Source organism: Marmota flaviventris, chromosome 8, assembly GCF_047511675.1.
Source record: "Marmota flaviventris isolate mMarFla1 chromosome 8, mMarFla1.hap1, whole genome shotgun sequence".
NCBI classification, from domain to species: domain Eukaryota; kingdom Metazoa; phylum Chordata; class Mammalia; order Rodentia; family Sciuridae; genus Marmota; species Marmota flaviventris.
Window position 1 is genome coordinate 21,358,576 of NC_092505.1, and position 15,904 is coordinate 21,374,479.

Sequence of the window (15,904 nt, forward strand, 5' to 3'; positions counted from 1 at the left end):
GGAAAACTGTCTCAATGCCATTCTCCTCAATAGTGATTGGTTTAGGAGCATTACATGAAACAATTCTAGTCAAGGAGAATGGAAGGAAGTCTGCCAGACCACACATGGTTTTTTTTTTTTTTTCCTTCAAACGTATCCATTGGGGAAAACATATGTACTTCTTTTTTAACTTCAGATATTATTGTATAATTATGTGACACGTGAGCTGAAGCCAAGTTTCTTCCATTAAGTCAAGCTTAGACACATGAAATCCAAGTCTACCTCTAGATGGTCTTTCATGTGGTATAAAGGATTTTTATTTTTAAACCATTTTAGATTATTCTCCTCTTCCTTGCCTCTAAAAGCATCTTAAACTGATAAAATTTCATTATGAAAGTATTCTGGAAGTCAACCACAAGCTGATAACTTACTAAATTATTAATAATTATAGTTTCATAATAACAGAAGCCATTTAAAGATACAACTTACATTTAAATATTAATGTTATGTAGTCCTCAATGAATTATACTAACCTAAATAATCAAGCTGCCCCACCTCGAACCCTACTCTAATATCTTTAAATGCTGCTGGTTCTCTATGCCCATTAATCTTGTATGTCACTAGAAGATTTACTCATGCACTAATTGGCAATCACTAGGCTAAAACCGCTTCTTCAAAAAAATAAAATAAAATAAATGAACAAGTGCTGTGGTAGTTATCATCTTTATTCTTTGAGGAATCTCCATAACATTTTCTATAATGGATGTCTTAATTTGTATCCTCCCCAAAGTATGCACAGGTTCTCCTGTTCTCCACATCCTCACTGACATTTGTGATGTTTAGTTTTTGGTAGTAGTCATTCTAATTGCTAATAGATGATATCTCAAGGTAGTATTGAATTTGCATTCCCCTGATAAGAATGATACTATTTTTTCACGTACATCTTGGCCATTTATCTGTCTTCTTTTAGGAAATACTTATTCAGGTCCTTTGTCCATTTTTAAATTGGTTATTGCTTTTATTTGTATTTGAATTAACTTTCTCCTATAGTTTGGATATAAACCCCTTACTAGAAGTATGATTGCTAAACTTTCCTACTATTTGTACTCTGTTGACTGTTTGCTTTGCTGTACAGAGGCTTTTTTATTTGAGATAATTCTATCTGTCCACTTTTGCTTTTGTAATTTGTGCTTTGGAGTCACATAATCTACCAATCATCTCATTTTTGGGTATATAGTCAAAGGGAATGTCAACTGTATACCAAAAACATATTTGCATTCCTATGTTTATTACAGCCTTATTCAAAATAGCCAAGATATGGAATCAAGCTGAATGTTCATCTAAGGATGAATGATTAAAGAAAAGGTGCAATATAAATATGCATACGTTAAATGATATTTAGCTTTAAAAAAGAATGATAGGATTTCTCCTATAATTTGCAACAATGTCAAAGACCTTGGAAGACATCAAGCCAAGTAAGAGTAGCCAGGCACAGAGAGATATTTTATGAGCTCACTTACATGTTGAATCTAAAAAAGTCAAAACTATAGAAGCAGAAAGTAGAACTATAGTTGCCAAGAACTAGGGGTTGGGACAAATAAGGAGATGGCTAAAGTATACAAAGCTTCAGTTAGATAGGGTCAATAAGTTTTGGAAACCTATTGCACTACATGATGACTGTAGTTAATAATAAGGTGCAATTTAATTTAAAATTGCAAAGAGTTAAAATACTAAATGTTCTCAGCACACCAAAAGTTAAGTGTGTAAACATGTTCATTTGCTTAGTTAATACCACAATACATACATTCATTAAAACATCACTTGGTTCACTGTAAATGCATATAATTTTTGTCAATTTTAATCCTTTTTAGTACTGGGAGGGGGAGGAAATCATTAGAAATAATGGTAAAAGCTTGAAATTGGAACCACTCCAAGAGATTCCTTTCTCTCTTCAGCAATTCTTTGCTACTTTGAAGGACAATGTTTTAGTCAGTGGAATGAGTGTATATATACATGTATTTTTTTTTCATTTACTAGATGCCACATACGCATTTCTTTTAAAGTTTGAAATTCAATTCTCTCACGTGTAAAATATTAGCTCACAACTCCGTATGTATTTTGAATAAAGAATGAAGTAATCCCAATTATAATACTCTGTACAATACCTTACAGAATTTTTTTTTTTCAATTAATCCACCAAATACTCATTAAAAGATACTGTTCACAGAGGAAGTAAAGTGAGTTGTCATTCTAAATGTTATGAGACATCTATTTCTCCCCTTTTATGCAGATAACCATGTCCCTTTTAAACCAAGCTCTTCAAATATCTGGCATAACCACATCACCTTTCTCTTTTAGATTGTGCTTCCTCCTCCCTGAAACAAAACAGTGATTGATTTTTACAATGATTAGTTGCCTTTCCTTTATCACTCAACCTCAGCTTCCTGCACCTCTGCTTGGAGATTAGACAGTGGAAGTCATAATTAGACTTGTAAAAATTTACTCTTCCCATCACAACTGCATATCCATGCACAAGGCCTAAGAAATTGAGCCTTTCAGCTTAAGGGCAAGGTAAAAGGATGAGAAACAGCTGAGATGGAAGAGGCAAGGGTAAGTTGAGCAATAAAAAGACTCCTTTCCCACAATACTCAAAAACTTAATCGCTTGATTTTCGTAGCAACAGGGAGATATACTCTGCTTAAAGAAGTCACTGTTTGCTAAATGCTGTATTAATGCACAGTGTAGGAGGAGGATATTTTTAATGAAATGTTTCATTATAATAGAAATGAAACAGGGACTTGAAAGAAAACATAGATTAGCAACTCAGAGTATTGCATAACATTCAGAAATCTGTACTAAAAAATGTTATATTGGGAACATGAGAATACCAAAGTTCAATATTGCATATCCATTGCGGATATGGTTGTAAAGATTTTCATGAACCATACAGGACAGCATAATGCCATTTGATAACTTATGTTGAATTTTGTATTAAATTGCAGACCACCTGCAGTCCCAGAGATATAATGCATTAACGTGGGGCTTTGAGGGAATTTTGAAATAAAATGACTCATCTAGATAACTAATTAAAGCAATTATAAATTATGTAAAATTTGAGGGGGAAAATGAAAGTTAAAAAATGAATAAATCAGAAGAAAGAGTAATATCTTTACTTGACATTTTTTTCAAGTTAAAAGTGGCATACATAATAATGGTGATGTAAATGAATAAACACTAAGCAGTCAAATAAAGAGATGATAAAGACATTTCAGAGCATTAGAAAATTTACTCTGTGAAATTAACTTAAATACTTTTCTCATTAAAGTCAGACCTTGAGAACACTGAAATAATATGACAAAAATATGGGTAGCATAAAAGACTATTTTCAAGGTTAAATAAAATTTCATTTTTTAAAAAGTCAAAATCCAAATGCCTGTGATGTGAAAAAATATGGTTAAAAACTAAGTCCTCTCTTGATTCTCTTTTCTTCCTATATATACAGTTTAGAATTGGTTTCCAATAAGCATTGAATGAATAATCAACTTTTAATTAACCACATGGGATTATCTTGATGTTGAGGACTTTAATTACTTGCTGTATTGACACATCAGACATTTACTATTGACAATATCTTATCTGGTTAATTATACCACCATCAACATCTTCTATCCCCCTTATTTCTATAGCCATATGTAAATTTTTAAAATCTCAACTATATAGTCTCTCCTATGCTTCAGGGTGACTTTAGTAAAATAAAATCTTCTGGCAAAACTGCTTCCTTGTTTTATTTTTGTGGTGGTAGGGATTAAAACCCAGGGCCTTGAAGATGCTCAGCAAGCATTCTACCACTGAGATGCATCCCCAGTGTAAACTTTCAGTTTGTGTTATTCTCAGCTGAATTAATTTTTAATGAGGATATAACATAAGGGATAAACGAGGTCATTTTTGCTATTCCTCCTAAATGAAATAACATTGTTGGTTTGTTATAGACATCCACATGTTTATAGAATGTTGCCCATGGACATGGCAAAATTTTTGAAATAAATACTCAGACCTATCTACAATCAAGAATAAATATATTTTAAAATAAGCAATCATTTTGGTTTACTTTTCCTGGGTAATATTTAGATATTCACTCAGCACATATTTGGTAAGCAGCCACTATAATCCAGAGATGCACTACATTTAATGAGGATCCAGTACAGAACTTCTGTCTTGCTCTCAAGTGTTCAGTTGGAAGATCATAACAGAGTACAAGAAGTCTGATATGCAGAATTCAAGTGTATTATCAACTTTCACTGGCTCTCCCGTGCCTTGAACAATAAATGGTTTGAAGTATGCAGTTAATTTGCATTTCTTAGAAGAAGGAAAGTTGTCTTCAATGATGAGATGCTCAAGCTGAGTCCTGAAGGAAAATAAGAGGAATTTCCCAGGCAAAGAAAGGCAGGAAATATGTAAAAGACACAGGCTATATATGCAAGGATTCAAACCTATGAATTCCAGAAATGGGACAATATATTGGGTGTGCATAATAACAACCAATAGAGATGAGAAAACAGGGTTGTAAAAATAAATAAAGACAAAAGTAACAGTCTAAGTAAGGAACTCCTAAGTAATTGAAATGAGAATTGGAACTCTAATTATAATTAATAGCATCCCATAAACTCAGTCCAAAAGAAACTTTGAAGAGCACAGTGATAAAAATATGTGATGTACTAAGAAATTATTTCCAATCATCACTTCATTCATATATGTAAAAGAAGCAGTTAGGTAAAATCAGGTAAATTATAGCAGAAAAATGTGATGTATCTAGAGTGAAATATTTATGTCAAGTTCTAGCCATTTTTAAAATTTTTCTTCTTGGACATATAATTTCATTTCTTTTATATTCATTTTTTTTCCCATTTAAATTCAGTACCACTGTCAATTTATAACTGTAGGACATCAAATAGTTGAATTGACGCTGACCATCATAGCTTTTATCAATAAAATACACTTTAAAATGTATGGTACATATATTTTAAATTATTAAAGTTTATGATATAACTCAAACCTTTTGTTAATTCAAAAGTTTTACCTGGTGCAAATTTCTGTGTAGTTTTATTCTCACTAGCACTGAGAAGTTAAGAGTGAAGACAATTATTCTATGATTAAAAACTATGAAAAGGAGTCTATTTTCAGACCATTGAAACTGTGCTTAATTCCAGGGGATAAAAGAAAGTTATGAAATGTTTATCTAAGTTAACAAATGTTAAAAATTAAAAACATGTAAATATAATAAATTGAAATTTTAATCAATTAAGTGGCATATACCTCCTGTTATAATATTTTAATCTTCATATTATCTGTGTTTAACAGTTTCCTCATACATGATACAAAGTTATGGCTAGAATATAAAAATGCAGCTGCTCTTCTCAGGCCATATGTTCCATGTATGTGATTGGTAGAAAATATTCAGAGATCAGAGAGAAATTAAATAAATCAGTAAACATAAAAATAATCTGGGAACTCAGTATTAGAGATACTAATAAACCGTGGGAATGGATGTTTCAATAATCGAATAAAGATCCACAAACCCACTCCTTATTACTAAAGAACAAAGTAAAAATGTGCTTATTTTCCTAAGTGGAGATGTACTCATACTATATGTCTCAGTCATATTAAATGGTCTTATTTTATGAGTAGAGGCAAGCATATGGTGCTGCAGCTAAATATTTACATCTCCAGAAAAACTCCTGTGTCTTTAAAATGATGCAATAAAAAGTGCCATGGTTTATGGGAAAAGACAAGACTAGGAAGCCAAACCTACAAAACCTGCAGAAATTTGCAACTAAGCACTCACCAAAACCATCAGGATCTTAGTTAGAATGCTATGCTAGTAGAATCTCCACTAGTGTTTGCGCCTAGCTTTGCAACTCATATTAAGATGCAAATCCTGAAGAGTTTGCAGTTTAAAATGAAAACTATGGACCATGGTGAAGCCTTTAAAAAACAAAAACAACAAAGAGAACAAACATCACATGGCAAAGTGACTTCCTGGATTCTTTAGTGTCATGTTCACTCTGCCAGGTACATAATGTAATGGAAACCATGATGTCCTTAAAGCCACTGAACAAGCTAATACTTGTACAAGAAAGGCAGCCAAGTTGACTTTTCATATTTTTCTCAATGTCTTCACATATTGTTAAGGCTTTCTCTTTAACTGTGAGAAAGCTTGGTCTGCCACAGTCCGGCTGCAGCAAAATAACCGGGGGGGTGACGAGGAACTTGCGTAGATTGATACAGCAGGAGTGGGAGCCATTTATTGCAGGACAACAGAGGTATTTATACATTCCACACAGCTTATCTTAATTAGCATAAACTAGATACATCAGTCAACCAATAAGGAATCTCCACACTTAATGGCTTGCTGGCGTTACTTCACAAACCACTCCCTCTGGCATTTTTGCCAAGTGCCATCCAGACTTGTTTACAGATGCTAACATATCTCTGGCAAAATGCCAGGCGCCATCCTGACTTGTTTACAGACTCCAACATTGGTCTTAACCACTTAAAAAATAATGAGTTTTAAAATATCATGTATGTATCAACACAATTCCTGCATTATGCATTTTTCCACTGTTTACCAGCAGCTTATAAGCTAAGCTGTTTCAAAGAAACACACACTGTACTTCTTTCAACAACAACAAAATACTGAAATATATCTTAAAAGTACTTAGTGCTCATTGGCTATAAATTTGGGGTGTCAGCCTATAGGACATACTTAAAAGCTCCAGGCAAACCAGTCATACTCAACCTCAGGAGAAACATCTAGGAAATTTAGTCAGTTTTAAATGAGATAATGTGTGAGTATGCTCCTGCATAGTTCCAACATGAAACAGGTGCTCAAAAAGTCTTAGTTGCTTTCTCTTCTGTTCAACACTAATAAAAGTTGTTCAAGTATACATATTTTGTACCCAAAATCTTTTTGAGTGTGTTATTTCAGTTTTCAGTTTCATGCTTTAATTTTCTTTTAATTTGTTCTGCTCTGTTTTGTTCTTGTCACTCAGGTATAAAAATTAAAACAAATGGATAAAACAGAGAAAGTGATTTAAATGAAAGAATTGTAATAAAATCTAATTTTACCTACATGCTTCTGAAATTTTACCCCAAATGTCAGATATATGCTAAACAATATTTAAAGTACAAATGATGATGAAACAATGAAATAAAGACAGACAGTAAAGAAGTGACTCTGAAAAGAAGTGACAATAAATCAATAGTTTGCACTTCGAAGTTTATCACTAATGTTTATGCCAAGATGTTCCACAGATACTTCAAACTGAACATTTAAAAAAATAACAAATATAAAAATTGCTATAAATGAGTGGTTTCCCTATTCATTTATTTATTTGTCTATATTAAGATACAACCATTTTTTTCAGTCAGATGAAATTAATACTTCAGGATCCTCCTTCCTATCAATCTTCCAAATTGAATATATTACTAAGACCCATTATTTCTTCCGTAGAAATATATTGTGTCCATTCCTGCATCATTTTCCTCTGGTTCATCTTGCATATGGCCAGGATACTTTAAAAACTAACCAATTTAAATCATGCTATTGCTGCCAAACACCAGCTCCCAAGATGTACACAACAAACTTAGCTTGTCCTCAAAGCATTTCTGCCTCCCATTTGCAATAATATCCCATTATTGAGTCCAGCAAGTCACCTTTTCAATCTATGTAATGAATGCAAACACTTTAATATATCCCTAATCCACAGTCATTCAACTGGATTATTTGTCTTTTAAACATTTGTCTCCTTTCCTACAATTGGTTCACTCATTTTTTCCTTCTCTTTGTATCCTTTTCTCCATTTACCTTTTCCACTCTGAAGCTCTCTGCTGGAATGAGTGTAAAGATGGTGCCCTCATTAGAGGCTAGGCTTGGAAATGCCTCAAATACAATTCCTCACTCCCTGCCTGTGCAAAAAAGACAAGTATTTGTATTTTTATATTCATCACCATTACAAGAAAAGAGAGCACACTAATAAGATAACAAATTTAGAGGATAGCCACAATTGAGCCTGAGAATTAGCGAATACTCAATGGATTTTTGTTCATTCTAAGTGCTGGACTTCTAAGGACTTGATTCATTTAATTTTTAATTAATTATCAGATGCCTTTTGTCATTTTACAACATTTTGTTCAACAGCTTATTGGTTTCTCACATGCTTATTTGACTTTTTAAATTTATATTTTTGTCCTTTCAAAAACAAACATGAAATTATCTGCACCACTTCTCTACACACATGCAAATTTCCAAACAAAAGTATAAAATATATTTAAAATAATCAGTGAAATAGAAGTAAAAAATAAAATCTACTAATTTCAAATAAACTACTAACTGTAACTAATAGAGACAAAGCAGATAGTTTCTCTCTACCTAAATTTCTTCATCCATAAAACAAAGATTCTTGATAAATACCAAGATCTAAGGTGATCCAAAACACTTGGGAAAAGTGGTTTATACCATTTTAAGGCCTCAACAAGTTTTTATTAATTGACAAAATGACACAATTTAAGCATTTGCTACCTTGACCTGAAGACATCTTAATTTTTTTTTTTAGTCTATGCAAAAGTTTGGTATTGGGAGAACTAAATTAAGAATTTGGAGGCCAGAGCTATAGTTATTTTCTACTTGATTATTAGTATGTTCCTTATCCTAATTGTGTGCCCATCCTGAGCATCTATCTGGTGCCTAATACCAACCATAAGGATTCATGATACAAAAGAGCATCCCAGTCCTCAAGACCTTTTACTGCCATCTGCTGGCAAATGGTGAAAATAATTGAGTCCTAAAGCTATGACTCTAAGTGGCGCCCCCTGGAGTTGTTCATCATACAACCTATGAAACTGTTCTAGCATCACTGCTTAATGAGGTGCCAGGGCAAAGCAGGTGTTTTGGTTTGATACATTCTACATACATGAGTAAGTGATGAGTGAGTCATGCTCACTGATGAACTCAATATGTTCCTCTAATTAGACAGCAGCTTTTGATAATTGTTTTAAATTGGATAAATGAGACAATTTTTGAACAATAGGTAAGTTTATGTGTATGTCTATTATTAAAATATATAAATATCTGGCATAGTGGAGTTGACATTTTACAAGGTGCCTACATTTATCTATTATCACAATGACTCCTCATGGCTGAGTATCAAGGTCAGCTTTATCATATTACATTTTCAAATGAGCAAAAAGTGATTCTAAGTTCAAATTATTTCTTCAAAGTCAAGACACTGAGTAGTCTGGGTCTTTTTATTCCAGACCCATTGCTTTTCCCATTCCCCTTTTTGTTTTATAATAAAAGAGAACCAGAAAAAAATTTGATCAACTGACAGAAAATTCTTTAAACTCTCAGCTTTTTGATTGCTATGTTCATAAACATTCTCAAGTCTTCGTCATGCCTCTTAATTATTTAAATTCAGACAAGTCTGTTTCATTACATCATAGCTTTTAAAATGTTTTCTGGAGTTTAATGAAGTGTCAGTGGTACCAGTAAACACATGAAACTAAGATATGTGTTGCTCACTATCTGTGATCGGCACTATCATAACTAAATAGTTAGGAGTTGTTACAAATTTGACGTGCGCCATAAAAAATGCTTTTATTTGTTGAACAATTAAAGATAGCTTTGCTCTATGAAGTGCAGGAATATTACAATTAAAATCACAAAGGCACTGCTTGCATCTTAAAGTGATCTCCTATCATGTAATTTTGAAAATTAAATCTCATTTATAATCTCTTAAATAGGCCTACATGCAATATAATCGGATAGTATAAAAGGTTCAAGGAATTCAGAATTTAGGTAAATTAAACTTGAGAAACAAACATTCTGACTTATAAGAATATTAAAATTATTAAATTAATTTTGCTTACACCAACACCCAGAGGATTACTTTTATTTTGGACCAAAAAAAAAAAAAAAAAGCAATTCAGACTTGTTCTATCACTTATTGAGCACTTTTCTTCATGCTCTCTAAAGTTCACTGCTATGAGAGATGACCCTGAAAACAGATAAGTTAAAATGATTTCCCAAATGTCAAAAGCCAGTGATGCAGCAGGACCAGTTCCAGAACCTTCAGATTGTGGATCTTGTTCCTATGTGCACTACTCCCACACAAGAAAACAGACAAAAGCAAATTACACTGTTCAGCTTGGTTACTACCCTCAATCTAGAGTTCATTTCTCAGTCTCATTAACAACTGGCTCTATTTTGGAAAGAAGGCCATTTCATTTGCAAAATTATATAAAGTTCGACTTTCTTCTTGTACTAAAGGAGGTTCTTGTGTTCCGTTAATTGCTTCTCTAGAAAGATTTTACCTCTGGGAGACCATAAGCCCCTCTGAGTCAATGAAGAAACTCATCTGACACTGGGGACACACCAACTTCTCTTCTTGCTCTGTGGGCTCAGAGTTAGCATGAGAAACCAACGTAAGAAAATGGTTTATTTAATTCCTTGGAGATGTTCATTGACATAAAAGAAATTTATTTACATAGCCTATCTTCTAAGTGCAAATAAATATTCAGTTGATTCAATAGAAAGTTTTGACAAAGACACAGGCATCAAAGAATTAGAGCAGGATAGACATAAAAAGTATATAAAAAAGGATATTAAAGGCTGTGAGTGGGTAACAGCTTGGACAGAGGATGAGTCTGGGGAAATATTTCCTATACACCTGAAACTCGTAGACTCACACACCTGTGCTCTAGTTTTAGAAGGTACATTTCTCTAGTAAACAATGATTTATTAGCACTTCCCCAGAAAGAATAACTGTAAGCTGATGCCTGGTTTAACCACTTAAATTGGTTTTTGTGTGTGTGTGTGTGAATTCACACAAAAACACACTTATCACATGAGTTTGGCATAAATAAGTGCTCTATGTGTGGTTGAACTAGACTGCAAGGACACATGAACAGCACTATTCTCACCTTAGGTTTCAGTACAATGGTGCTTCTATTTCATACACGTGAACAACCACTTACAGATGTTTATTAGTCATGCCTGAACAATTTTTAAAAGAAGAAGAAAATGATTTTGAACACTGGGAATGTTTAAAATGTTTGGGAATTTGAATTTACAAATACTACAGCATCAAATCCACTGTTGTCCATCCAAGACTCAAGTTATCACTTGAGAATTATGACCATGGAGGCTATGACCAAGTTTTGAATACAAAGCAAAAATAATTGCAAAAGTTACAGAACTACAAAATCTCCCTCACACGGACAATCAAAATCAAACCTGACAATTAAATTACAACCTTGCTTCATTAGACATTAATCTTGCGGTGGAAATGAGTGGCTTTTAAAGGAGCCTTTCTGCCCCAATAAAAAAGCTCTCACTACAGTAGAACAATAAGGTTGCGTTGAAAGTTAGGAGTAGGAAGGACTATTAGGCCTCATTAGCTAATTATGGTATTGGCATCCACTTAAGTTACTCAGTTTTTCACTTGTGTCATTTTCTCCTATTCAACTGCTGCGGTTCAAAACGTTTTGACTACTTAAAAGGGAATACATCATCGTTGCCTTTCCCCGGTCTAACTGCACACCACTTTCCAAAGCAATAGCTTCAATCATGCTTCATAAAATCCCCTGCAAGTATATTGTTGGAAACATAAATCAGCAAGCTGGGGTTTTAGTATTTCTAAGGCAAGCCCAGGGATCACTGCCTGGTGGCTTTTCCGTGGCCCTATTTACAAAAGAATAAACAAAATTATGAGTTACACTAGATCCATTTTTTAAAAACAGCTCCCAGTGGCGTGTCTGATACTTGCTCTTGCATCCTTAATTAGAGAACAAAACACTAGCACAGAGGAATTAGTCTCCAAGATGAGGATTTCTATTTCCAAGCATCTCTGATTTCATTAAGACACATGGCACAGAAGCACTACATGTTTGTCCTCACAAAAGCCAGGTTCCTCTGATATGCGTCTATGGTTCTATAAGTCTTATGCATTTTGAAACTGTACCAGATAGAGATCTTCCTTACAATGATGCTCTCCTTCTACCCTGTTTCATTACAGTGAATATGGGCTCCCCCACAGGCATGCTTCCGTTTCAGAGCCCTTCTTTATAACCACGTTGCATTCTGATTATAAATTAGCAGAATCACAATTTCAAATTTAGGTTCCAGGTATAGACAAAATTACATATGTCTGTGTGTAGTGTTTAAATCTAGATATTAAACGTTCCTAGATTCCCTTGTATCCCCAAATTCCAGCACAGTTAGTGACTGAAATGAAAAATGTACAGACTCCACAACTGAGACATTTTTCTTCTCCAAACCACTCATAATGTAATCATAAGTCTGCATAAACTTGCTTCCTATTAAGCCCTACATTTTCCCATACTATCTATATTTATTTAATTGCAATTGTATTTTAACTGCAATTTTTAAGTTCTGTTTCTTAGTATTCAGAAATACCAGTCTATATTATAAATGAACAGTCAAACAAAATCAGCTGCTCTCCAAAAAATTAAAGCAGCATTATCTGCAGTGGATAAGTGTATGTTGATCTTTGCTATAAGAGTGGTGGAATTAACAGATTGAGCTAATGCTGGTTTCAGATGAACATATCTGCAGTTTTTCTAAGACTGAAATATTACATACTCCATGTTATGGGGAAATGAGCAGTATCTTACTAAGACACTTCACAAACTATAAAAATATCCATCATTTGCATTCTTATTTCTAAACATAAAATGTGCATCCAATTGTGTTTCATCAGCCACCAACACTAAAGCTTTGGGGAGGAGAAGGGCAGAGAAAGGAAGGTTTTCACATCCAAAATGTCAAGCCCCGCTGAAGAATGATAGAAGGACTCTATGTGCAAGAGCAGAAGCAACCATTTCAGGGCATAAAATGGAGTTCTACCACCCCCTGCTGGACCAAATGAGCAACACAGAAGAGCCTTAAAATGCTTAGAATTGAACATAGTGAAGATATTTTAAGTTATCTCACAATTCATTATTTTATTAAAAAAGAATTTCATGCTACACTAATAATGTAATATTATCTTCTATTATTACCCATTACAAAATTAGTGTTATATATATATATATATATATATTTTTTTTTCCTGTAAAGACTTCAACCAATACATGTTTTACCATTTTGTTTCCCCAATTAAATGTCCAAACTTGTCTGGACAGTTGAAAATGTTTCCATTTATTGTAAATATATTTTATGTGAATGCTCACTATCAAAATAAGTAAGATAAATTTATATTTATTTTTATACAGATTAACAGAGGTAGCTTCCACAATTTCTCCCTTAGGTTATTCTACTAGGCTATTTTTTTTTTTTCTTTTCTTTCTTTCCCCAAGATATAAAAGCTCCCACCAGTTCTCCACAACCTCCCAAATCCCTTACAGGTGTAATTACAATCTGATGTTATAAAATTCTTCAATTTTGCTGTATTAACAAGGGGGAGGGGAGGGGGTCAAAATGAATGACTGCAACACATCCCTAGTTTTATCCATTTGCTTTCTTACACACAACATCTATGGCCCCTCTCTTAGTTTCCTACATAAATAAGCCATCATCGTTCACTTCATAGCCAGGAACTGGTCTTGGGAAAAGAGTCTCTAATTCCTTGCATACAACAGATATTTTACAAATTAGTTTAATGCTGATAGTTTTTGCTGGTTCTGTAAAATATCATTGTACCCTTTCCTTTCGCAACCTCAGATATTTAACTATGAATACACATCGACATACTCATCCAGTTTTTGAAAATGAAAATCAGAAAGCTAAAAATCCCAGAAAAAAGACGCAGTTTGCCTCGGTTTCCTGCTCACTGATGCCCATTTCCAATTCTGTATTTTCTCTTCTCTTATTTAAGGGTCTCAACAAAATAGACACAATTTTAGGGGCAGCTTAAAGAAGGAGCTAAAATAATAATAACAACAACAATAACTGTAACTTTACTTCTTTCATTTAATTCTTCCTGTGCCTCCCTCTTTGCCTCTCTTGGTTGGGTGGAAGGGGGAGGGAAAGTAAATGCAATAAAGCACCACACTCCTACCTTGCCCGCTACTGACAAGCAACCCGAGCAGGTAGAAGGAGAGGAGGAGGCTCATGTTCAGGACGTGACACTGGTGGACAGTTCCAAAGTTATTAAGTCCAGCCCTGGAGAGAGAACCTTCCGCTGCCACGGCCACCTCTGCTAGACCGCCGCTGCTCCCGGGGTGCCCCAGCCGCCCGCAGCCCGCGCGCTCCTCCTCGCAAAGTGACTGCAAGCTCCGCTCCTTGCCGCACTATATCCAGGCAGCAGCGGCGGCAGCGGCAGCAGCAGCAGCGGCCGCCGCGGCGGCAGCAGAGCCGGGCGGGAGGGAGGCGGGGGCGGAGACGCGGGCGAGGAGGCGCGGCCGAGGCGTATCCCTCCGCGCGGCTCGGCGGACGCTGCACTCTGAGGCGCGCAGCCCCGGGATTCGTCCGCAGTCGAGCTCAAAGCTGCTGGTTCGCTCCCCCGTGTCTCCAAATAGATGAGCTGCTGCGATGGGCTAGCAAGAGTATAACCGGCGAGTGATGACCCCACACTCAACCTGACAGTCACCCTCACGCGGGGACACGCCCCTGGGCCAAGAAAGGAGGTGACAAACAGCCTCCAAGCTTCCTCTCCCCGCTGGCCCCTCGGGGGAAGCCGAGCCGATACCGCTGCTGATGCTGCAGATGGCCTCCCGGTCCAGTGCCTCAGTCGCACCCGGGCTCAGCGGCCCCGGGAGACCGCGGGGCAGGCGATAAATTCCTTGGTCTCATTTCTCCTCAAGCTTGTGCGGAGAGTCGGGAGGGAGTTCTCCGTCTCTCCCAGATCGTTCCTCTCTCTCAGACCTGAAGCAGAGTGGCACCTTCCCGCGACTGTCCCCTTCCCGTGCTCTCCACTCCGCCACCGCAGGGGGAAAGCAATTGTCCTCTAGTATCTACAGGGCCGGTCTCCTCTGGCGCTAGAGGACAGGCGGAAAGATGTGCAGTGTTTCTTTACATGTTGCTGCTAAGAACAGGTATCTTAAGGGACATCGAGGCGGGGTGAGTTGTGGGAGGGGCTGCGTTCAACAGGCCTGTGAGTCTTAGCTGCGTCCTTAGATAAGTCTACAGTCTCTCATCGCCACACAGTTGGCTCTGCCTAAGGTCCCTAAAGCACAGCATTGACCAGGTTCCCGCAGGAACGCGACGACTGACGTCCTGTAAATGTAAAATGATGAATTGTGCGGAGATCCTACCCCAGGCCAGTCAGCCGTAACCCCCTCCCACTCACCCGTACACTGCGTGCATGTGCAAGTGTAAATTGAAGTGATGGAAAGGTGGCAAGCACCCAGAACTAACTCTCCTCACCTAAGGTTGAGGCATATCATTATTTCTCCTGGAGAGGTAGGAAAAGATTTGTCACTTTAATGTCAAACCTGTGGAACAAGCCAGGTAAGAGGCACAATCACTGGATGTAGGGCCCTTGTCTCCCTGCCCCTGGGTTAGGGCGACCAGTTGGAACTGACAACAGTCCTTTAGTCTGCACTTTTTTTCTGGCTTCTTAGAGTATAATTAATTCCCTCACCAGAGTCTCAGGGACCACTCAGGTTCTCTCGTTGTCAGTGATGACATAAAAATCGGATGGGATAGAAATATGGAAGGGCTCAGAAATCGAGTGCCCCCCATCTCCCCCCGCCCCATGCAATGACCAGATGGATGTGTCATTGACCTCAGGGAGGCCAAGGGAAGGGCTAAGCAATAAACACAAGTGAGCATGGATAGGGCAGATACTGGTGATGATTTGTTCTCTCCATGCAGAAGGGTTTATACAGAAGATTCATTTTCTTTGTACCCTAGGATGGGGTTATGCAGAAGAGACAAGGGGAAAAGGAAGTTCTCAATGTACACTGT